Consider the following 8439-nt stretch of genomic DNA (forward strand, 5'->3'; position numbering starts at 1 on the left):
AAAAGACTCCAAATAGCCACAGCAATCCTAAGGAAGAAAGAACAAAGATGGAGGTATCATACTACCTGATATAAAATTATACTACAAGGCTGTAGTAATCAAACAGCATGGTATTGGCATAAAAACAGATACATAGATCAATGGGACAGAAGACAGAGCCAAGAAATAAATCCATGCCTATATGGTCATTTAATTTATGACAAATGAAGCAAGAATTTACAATGGGGTAAAGACAGTCTCTTCAATAAATAGTGCTGGGAAAACTGGAGATATATGCAAAAAAAAAATTACATTGGACCACCTTCTTATGCCATATACAAGAATAAATCAAAATGAATTAAAGACTTAAATGTAAGACCCAAAACCATAAAACTCCTAGAAGAAAATATAGGAAGTATACTCTCAGACATTACCTTTACTAATATTTTTACTGATGTATCTCCTCCAATAAGGGAAACAAAAGAAAAAATAAACAAATGGGACTACATCAAACTAAAAAGTTTTTTCACAGCAAAGGAAACCATCAACAAAGCAAAAAGACATTCTAGTGAATGGGAGAAGATATTTGTCAATGATACATCTGATTAGGGATTAGTGTCCAAAATTTATATAAAAAAACTCATACAACTCAACAGAAAAAAAACACAAAACAATCCAATTAAAAAATGAGCAGAGGACCTGAAGAGACATTTCTCCAAAGCAGACATACAGATGGACAATAGACATGAAAAGGTGCTCAACATCACTAATCATCAGAGAAATTCAAAACAAAACCACAATGAGATATCTTCTCACTCCTGTCAGAATAGCTATCATCAATAAATCAACAAACAACAAATGTTGGCGAGGATGTGGGGAAAAGGGAACCCTCATGCACTGTTGGTGGGATTACAAATTGTTGTAGCCACTATGAAAAACAGTATGGAGGTTCCTCAAAAAATTAAAAATAGAACTACATATGACCCAGCAATAAATCCAAAATACTAATTTGAAAAGATGTATGCATTCTATGTTCATTGCAACATGATTTATAATAGCCAAGATATGGAACCAACCTGTGTCCATCAATAGATGAGTGGATAAAGAAGATGTGGTACATATGTACAATGGAATACTACTCAGCCAAAAACAATTTAATCTTACCATTTGTGATAATATGGATGGACCCGGAGTGTTATGCTAAGTGAAATAAGTCAGACAGAGAAATCAAATACCATATGATCTCACTTACATGTAGAATCTAGAAAACAAAACAAACAAAGTCATAGGTACAGAAAACAAACTAGTGGTTGCAAGATGGGAGGGACATTAGGGGGCTGGGTGAAAAAAGTGAAGGGATTAAGAAGTACAAATTGGCAGTTACCAAAGAGTCATGGGGAATGTAAAGCACAGCATAAGGAACATAGTCAATATTTTAATAACAATGTGTGGTGCCAGGTCGTTACTAGATCTACTGGGGGGTATCACTTTGTAAGCTATATAAATGTCTAACCACTACGCATTATACCAGAAACTAATATAACATTACATATCAACTGTAATTAAAACTGAAAAATTTAAATAAATAAATGGTGTAGAATAGTGCCGTCATCCCAAAATTTCTCCTGTGCCCCTTTATAGTTGATCACTTCCCACACCGCACACCACTGCAGCCAACAAGTTGACTTGTGTCACATAGCTTTGCCTTTTCCAGAATTTCATATAAATGGACTGATACAATATAGCCTTTTGAGTCTGGCATTTTTCACTGAGCATGTATTTGAGACTCATCCATAATGTTATATGTTTTAATATTTGGCTTCTCTTTATTGCTGAGTAGTATTCTATTGCATGGATGTGTTACTGTTCCTTAATCCAGTCACCAGTCAAAGGGCACTTGGATTATTTCCATTGGGCCTAATATGATTAAAGCTGCTATCAATATTTGTGCACAGGTCTTTGGCTATATGTGCTCATTTCTCTTACCTAGGAGTGAAATTGCTGGGTTTGTGGTAAATGTATGTGTAACTTTATGAAAAACTGCCAAACACTTTTTTCAGTGAAGCTGTGCTATTTTGCATTCCCACCATAACAGGTGAATATTCCAGTTGCTCTGCAGTCTCATCAACACTTGATATTGTGAGGTTTTAAATTTTAGCCAATCTGGTAGGTGTGAAATTGTAGCTCATTATAGTTTTTTTTTAAATTAACGTTTATTGGAGTGACAATTATCAGTAAAATTACATAGATTTCAGGTGTACAATTCTGTAATATATTATCTATATCTCACATTGTGTGTTCACCACCCAGAGTCAGTTCTCCTTCCATCACCACATATTTCACCCCCTTGTCCCTCTTCCACCACCCCACTCCCCTTACCCTCTGGTAACCACTAAACTGTTGTCTGTGTCTATGAGTTTTTGTTTCTTTCTTTATCTTGCTCATTTGTTGCTTTCAGTTTTATATCCCGCATATGAATGAAGTCATATAGATTTCAATGTTTTCTGTCAGATTTATTTCACTTAGTACGGTAATCTCAAAATCCATCCATGTTGTTGCAAATGGCAGTATTTCTTCTCTTCTTATGGCCAAGTAATATTCCATTTGTATATGTATACCACATATTTTTTATCCAATCGTCTATCAAAGGACACTTTGGTTGTTTCCATGTCTTGGTCAATGTGAATAATACTGCAATGAACATAGGGGTATATTGGTCTTTACGGATAAATGTTTTCAGATTTTTTGGGTAGATACCCAGAAGAAGGATTGCTGGTTAACGGTATTTTTTTAAGAGCAGGAATATTTAATTTTGATGAAGACTTCAACTCACTTTTAAAACTAAAAAATGTAATTTTACAACTTTAAATGGAAAACCCATATTACTTGCCATAAATTGATGTACAGTAGTCCCCACTTATCTGTGGTTTCACTTTCCATGGTTTCAGTTCCCTGCAGTCAACTGCAGTTTGAACATATTAAGTGGAAAATTCCAGAAATAAGTTTTAAATTGCACCTGAGTAGCATGACAAAATCTTGTGCCATCCTGCTCCACCCTTCTTGGGATAGGAATCATCCCTTTGTCCACCGTATCCTTGCTATATACTCTACCAGCTTGTTAGTCGTTTAGTAGCCATTTGCTTATCTGATTGACTGCTGCCATATTGCATTGCTTGTATTCAAGTAACTCTTATTTTACTTAATAATAGCCCCAAAGCACAAGAGTAGTGATGTTGGCAATTCAGAAATGCCAAAGGAAAGCAGTAAAGTGTTTGCTTTAAGTGAAAAAGTATGTATGTATGTGTATGAAAAAAACAAACCCATAGCATATACAGGATTTAGTACTATCCATGGTTTCAGGCATGCGCTGTGGTTTTTGGAACATATAACCCATGAATAAGAGAGAGCAGGGGAGCTACTCTGTTAGAAATGTTTTTGGCAGAAAGTAACCCAAAACCTAACTTTCAGGGGCTTCAGGCAATATCTTAATAAACATTTAATTATCCCACAGTACAAGAACCTGGAAGAGGCAGCCCTCCAACATCCCAGGCTCTCTCCATTTTTGTAACACAGTGACCTTTGCCCTTTATCTGTTGCCTTGTATCATTAGATAGCTGCTTGGTTCTGGGTATCACACCCAGGGTTCAGAACAAGAAGAGCAAGGTGCAGACAGAACAGGGCTGGGACTAGGACAAGGCAAAAGAAGTGCCCACATTTAAGGAGATATTTGCTCTCAGATGCTGCATGTGCTCTTGCGTGGCCCTGTGAGCCAGTGCCTTTGTAAATCTGGCACCCCAAGCATTTCTCTTGCCTCACACAACTGCAGGCCTGGTTCAGAGCTGGAAATTCTCCTGCTCTTCTTTTACCAGATGACAGAATATCTGTCCCAGAAGCAACCCCAGCAGATGTCTTCTTTATGTCTCATGGTTGGAACTCAGGTCTACCTCATGGTCATTCCTGATTGTGCAGGGGCTGAGAGAGGGCTATCTTTGCATGTTGCAAGGCAAAGTAAAAAAAGCATACTTCTATGTAAAAGTGAAGGTTTGCACCCTATGTGTTTAGGATGCAAACAAATTGTGTATGCCAAAAGTACATGACCTGGGGTTCCATTTTGAAACCAGCTGGTTTTGCTTACTTACCAAACCTGCTTGGCTCCTAATAAAGTTTACAAACTTTATTAAAAGCTGTGTGTATTATGAAATTACAAAGAACACAGACTAGTCAAAACAATCATAGAAAAGAACAAAGTTGGAGGACTGTAAAGCTACAGTAATCAGACTGTGTGGTACTAGCATAGAAGTAGACACATAGAACTCATAGAAATAGACTAGAATTTAGAATCCAGAAATAACTTATGTTTAATTGATTTTCGACAAGGATGCCAAGACTATTGAACACACAAAGAGTAGTTTTTTCAAATAAGAGTGCTGAGGCAAGTGAATAGCCACATACAAAAGAATGAATTTGGAACCCTACCTCACACCATATTAAAGAAAAAGCTGAATTCAAAATGGATTAAAGACCTAAATGTAAGAGCTAAAACTATAAAACTCTTAGAAGGATACATAGGGGGGAAATTTGCATGACCATGAATTAGACAATGATTTTTTATGTATGACACCAAAAGCACAAGCAATCAAAGAAAACAATAAATAAATTTAAACTTCATTAAAAGCAAAATATTTTGGTCTCTGTCTCTGCCATTGACCACGGGAGGATGCAATAAGAAGTCAGCAATCTGCAATGTGGAAGAGTGCTCTCACCAGAATCCGGCCATACTGACACCATGATCTTGGACTTCCAGCCTCCAGAACTGTGAGAAATAAATTTCTATTGTTGATAAAAAAAGTAAAATATTTTGTGCATCAAAGGATACTATCAAAAAAATAAAAACACACCCCACAGAATGGAGAAAATATTTTTAGATTGTATATCTGGTAAGGATCTAATTTTCAGAATACATAAAGAACTTTTATAATTCAACAATAAAAAGGTGAATAACCCAATTTAAAGATGGACAAAGAATTTGAATAGACATTTCTCTAAAGAAGTTATACAAATGGCTAATATATACATGAATAGATGCTCAACATCATTAGTTAGTAGGGAAATGTAAATGAAAACCACAGGACAGATGACTTCACATCCATCATGAGGGTTACAATAAGAAAAAAAAGGGGAAATAACACATGTTGGCAAAGATATGGAGAAACTAAAATCCTGGTACATTTTTGGTGAGAATGTAAATGGTGTAGCCACTATGGAAAACAGTTTGATTGTTCCTCAAAAAGTTAAACACTGAATTAGCTCTTGACCCAGCAATTCCATTCCTGGGTATATAACCAAGAGAACTGAAAGCATATGTACGCACAAAGACTTTATAGCAGCATTACTCATGATAACCATAAAGTGGAAACAACCCAAATGTACATCAGATAACGAATGGATAAACAAAATGTGGCATATCCATGCAATGGACTATTATTCAATCGTAAAAAAAGTGAAGTACAGGTTCACGCTACAACACGGATGAACCTTGAAAACATGCTCAGTGAAAAGAGCCAATCACAACAGGCAACATATTATATGATTCTATTTATATGAAATATCCAGAATAGGCAAAGTCATAGAGATAAAAGTGAATAGAGATGACCAGGGCATGAAGGGAGAGGGGAAATTTGGAGTGATGTAAACATTTTGGAGTTCGACAGTGGTGATGGTTGCACAATGTGAATACATTAAGTGATATAATAAGAAACTGAAGTGTCCATTTGTAATGGTGTATTTTATGTTATGTGAATTATATCTTAATTTAAAATGATAATGAAAGAAAAAAAAACACAACATTCACCTGCAGAGGATCCAGTCAGAAAGCTAAGGAGGGTGGCTATTTCACACGAGAGTGTAGCATCGTCTCTGGCAGAGGAGCCTGTGATGCTGCAGGGCTTGAAGGGGCCAGACATAGAGGCGGCTCCTAGGCCTGGAAGGGCAGGAATTTGCTCCTTTTAGAACGTGGCAGTGGCCTGTTCTGGCCTCGGAAAGCTGCTGCAGAGTATCCAGCTCAGGGACAGCATGCCCAGCCACCAAGACAAACATCACCTGGGGATGTTCCAAGCTACTTTGATGTAGGCTGCTTTTAAAACATGTACTCGGAGCCTCAGAGACACCTGGAGTGCCAACTTCTGGGCTGCCACCCCTAATGACAGACAACCTGTCATCTTCCCTTCCTCTGTTTGCACAGCCTGGCTTCATTAGTGGAGAAGTGATGATCTAATTCCCTCCAAACAAATGTTTGGGATGTAGAATTTTCCTTCAACAATGAACAGTGGCAGACGGTGAGAAACCTGCTTGCACCTTCTGGGGATAGGGTGGGGGGAAACACCCTGGCATGCCTGCGGATAGGGTGGGGGGAAACACCCTGGCATGCCTGCCAGCCATGGAGAGCTCTGTATCCATGGCTGAAGGCTTCCTGATATCCTGGGCTGGGACATGACTGGCTGGAATTGCAGAAAAGAAGATAATGCTGGCCCATTTGCATTGAAGTGAACATATGACAGTCAGACTGGTGTTGGCCCCTTACACAGACCCCCACCATCTTGGAGTCAGATAGCCCTGGACTTTCACACTTTGTGAGTGACTGAGCAAGACACTTAACCCACCTCTGTGAAGGGGAGGTTGAAAGCTTTGGGGCAGGATCCATTGAAGTGTATCCTTGGGGATCAATGCAAAGGACAGAGGAAAGCAGTAGCAGGCAGAGGGAATTGTGAAGCTGAATGCAGGCACCATGATAACTTCAGTGAATCCACAGGGCCCAGAGCTGGAGTGGTCCCCAGAGCTGTCCTGAATTGGGTATGTGGTCCAGGCCTTTATGCACCTGCATGGGTGCTCCTCCTGGGGTGGCGGCATCCACAGCTGGAGGCAACTACTGAGGAGGCTGAATGCCAAGCCTTTGTGCCCACAGCACTGCTGGCAACTGAGGGAGTTTGCTCTTTGCTGAAGGGAGATATGGGCAGCATGTCATGGCTCCTATCACTCTGGTCTCTAAAATAAGGTATCAAGCTTGGAATATCCTAAGAAGGAGCTAAAGGAGGCCTGCATTTCTAATAAACTGTATGAGTAAGATGGCTGTGATTGGGGTGAGGATGCAGGGAAGGGCCGTGAGGGAGCTCATTCTGTAGGGATACTGTTTGCAGGTCTTGTGCAAAGCCTTTGCCCATGTTCTCAGTCATCACAGGGACCTTGTCAGCTGTGTTAACTGCATCTGAGATATTTTATGGATGTGCCCCTGGTCCCTAGCATGGGGTTTACCTGGCATGGAGCGGGTACTCAAAATCTGTTAGTTGGAAGGAGGAATGGGCATTGGTCCTCAGCATGCCTTCACTCTTCTGTTCAATGGCTGCATCGATCATTGTCATGTCTCCCTTAACATTAACTTCCTTCTTGCCAAATACCCCACAACAACAGTGTGTGCCAGATCCAATATTCAGATTTATTACCTTTTTTAAAAATTCCATTGGGCAGAGGCAGACAAGATGGCGGCGGCGGCCACACAGGGTGGGAGAACTGGTGGTGGCGGAGGCAGTAGTGGGGCTGGTGGTGGCCCCAGCTGCGGGACAGGCAGTGGCCGCAGGCATTGCCTTGTTGGATAAGTGGAAGATTGATGACAAGCCTGTAAAAATTGAAAAATGGGATGGATCAGCTGTGAAAAATTCTTTGGATGATTCTGCCAAAAGTTTCTTCTGGAAAAGTACAAGTATGTGGAGAATTTTGGTCTAATTGACGGTTGCCTCACCATCTGTACCATCTCCTGTTTCTTTGCCATAGTGGCTTTGATTTAGGATTATATGCACCCCTTTCCAGAATCCACGCCTGTCAAAACAGGCCAAAGCTTCGTTCATCACATCGTATTTTGCGATGATGGGGATCCTGACCATTTATACCTCATATAAGGAGAAGAGCATCTTCTCGTGGCCCACAGGAAAGATCCTACAGGGATGGATCCTGATATTTGGCAACTGTCCTCCAGTCTCAAAAGGTTCGATGACAAATACACTCTGAAGCTGACCTTCATCAGTGGGAGAACAAAGCAGCAGCGGGAAGCTTAGTTCACCAAGTCCATTGCTAAATTTTTTGGCCACAGCGGAACACTGGTCATGGATACATATGAGCCTGAAATATCCAGGCTCCATGACAGTCTCGCCACAGAAAGAAAAATAAAATAGCCAATTCTAAAAGTAGCCGTCTTTCTGCGGGATCATGTGAAATTACGGCGTGAGGTTGAAAGATGCAAAAACTTAAAAATGGATAAAGTAAGAAATGTTAAAAATGTCCCTGTTTTGTCCTGAAATTTTAGTCCATTCTGGATAAATAGGATTTTCTAGCTCAGATGTGAGAAATTTTAGCTCTCATATCTAGCTCTAGCCTCCTTGGTCTGCTGATTGCATTGTTTTTATTTGCTTT

At 39.7% G+C, this 8439-nt stretch overlaps 1 pseudogene; it reads left to right on the forward strand.

The window, feature by feature from the left end:
• The first annotated feature begins 7511 nt into the window (after positions 1 to 7511).
• LOC117011945 (signal peptidase complex subunit 2-like) lies at positions 7512 to 8201 on the forward strand (annotated as a pseudogene).
• The last annotated feature ends 238 nt before the right edge of the window (positions 8202 to 8439 follow it).

The sequence above is a fragment of the Rhinolophus ferrumequinum genome, chromosome 19 (genome assembly GCF_004115265.2).
Source record: "Rhinolophus ferrumequinum isolate MPI-CBG mRhiFer1 chromosome 19, mRhiFer1_v1.p, whole genome shotgun sequence".
Taxonomy (NCBI): domain Eukaryota; kingdom Metazoa; phylum Chordata; class Mammalia; order Chiroptera; family Rhinolophidae; genus Rhinolophus; species Rhinolophus ferrumequinum.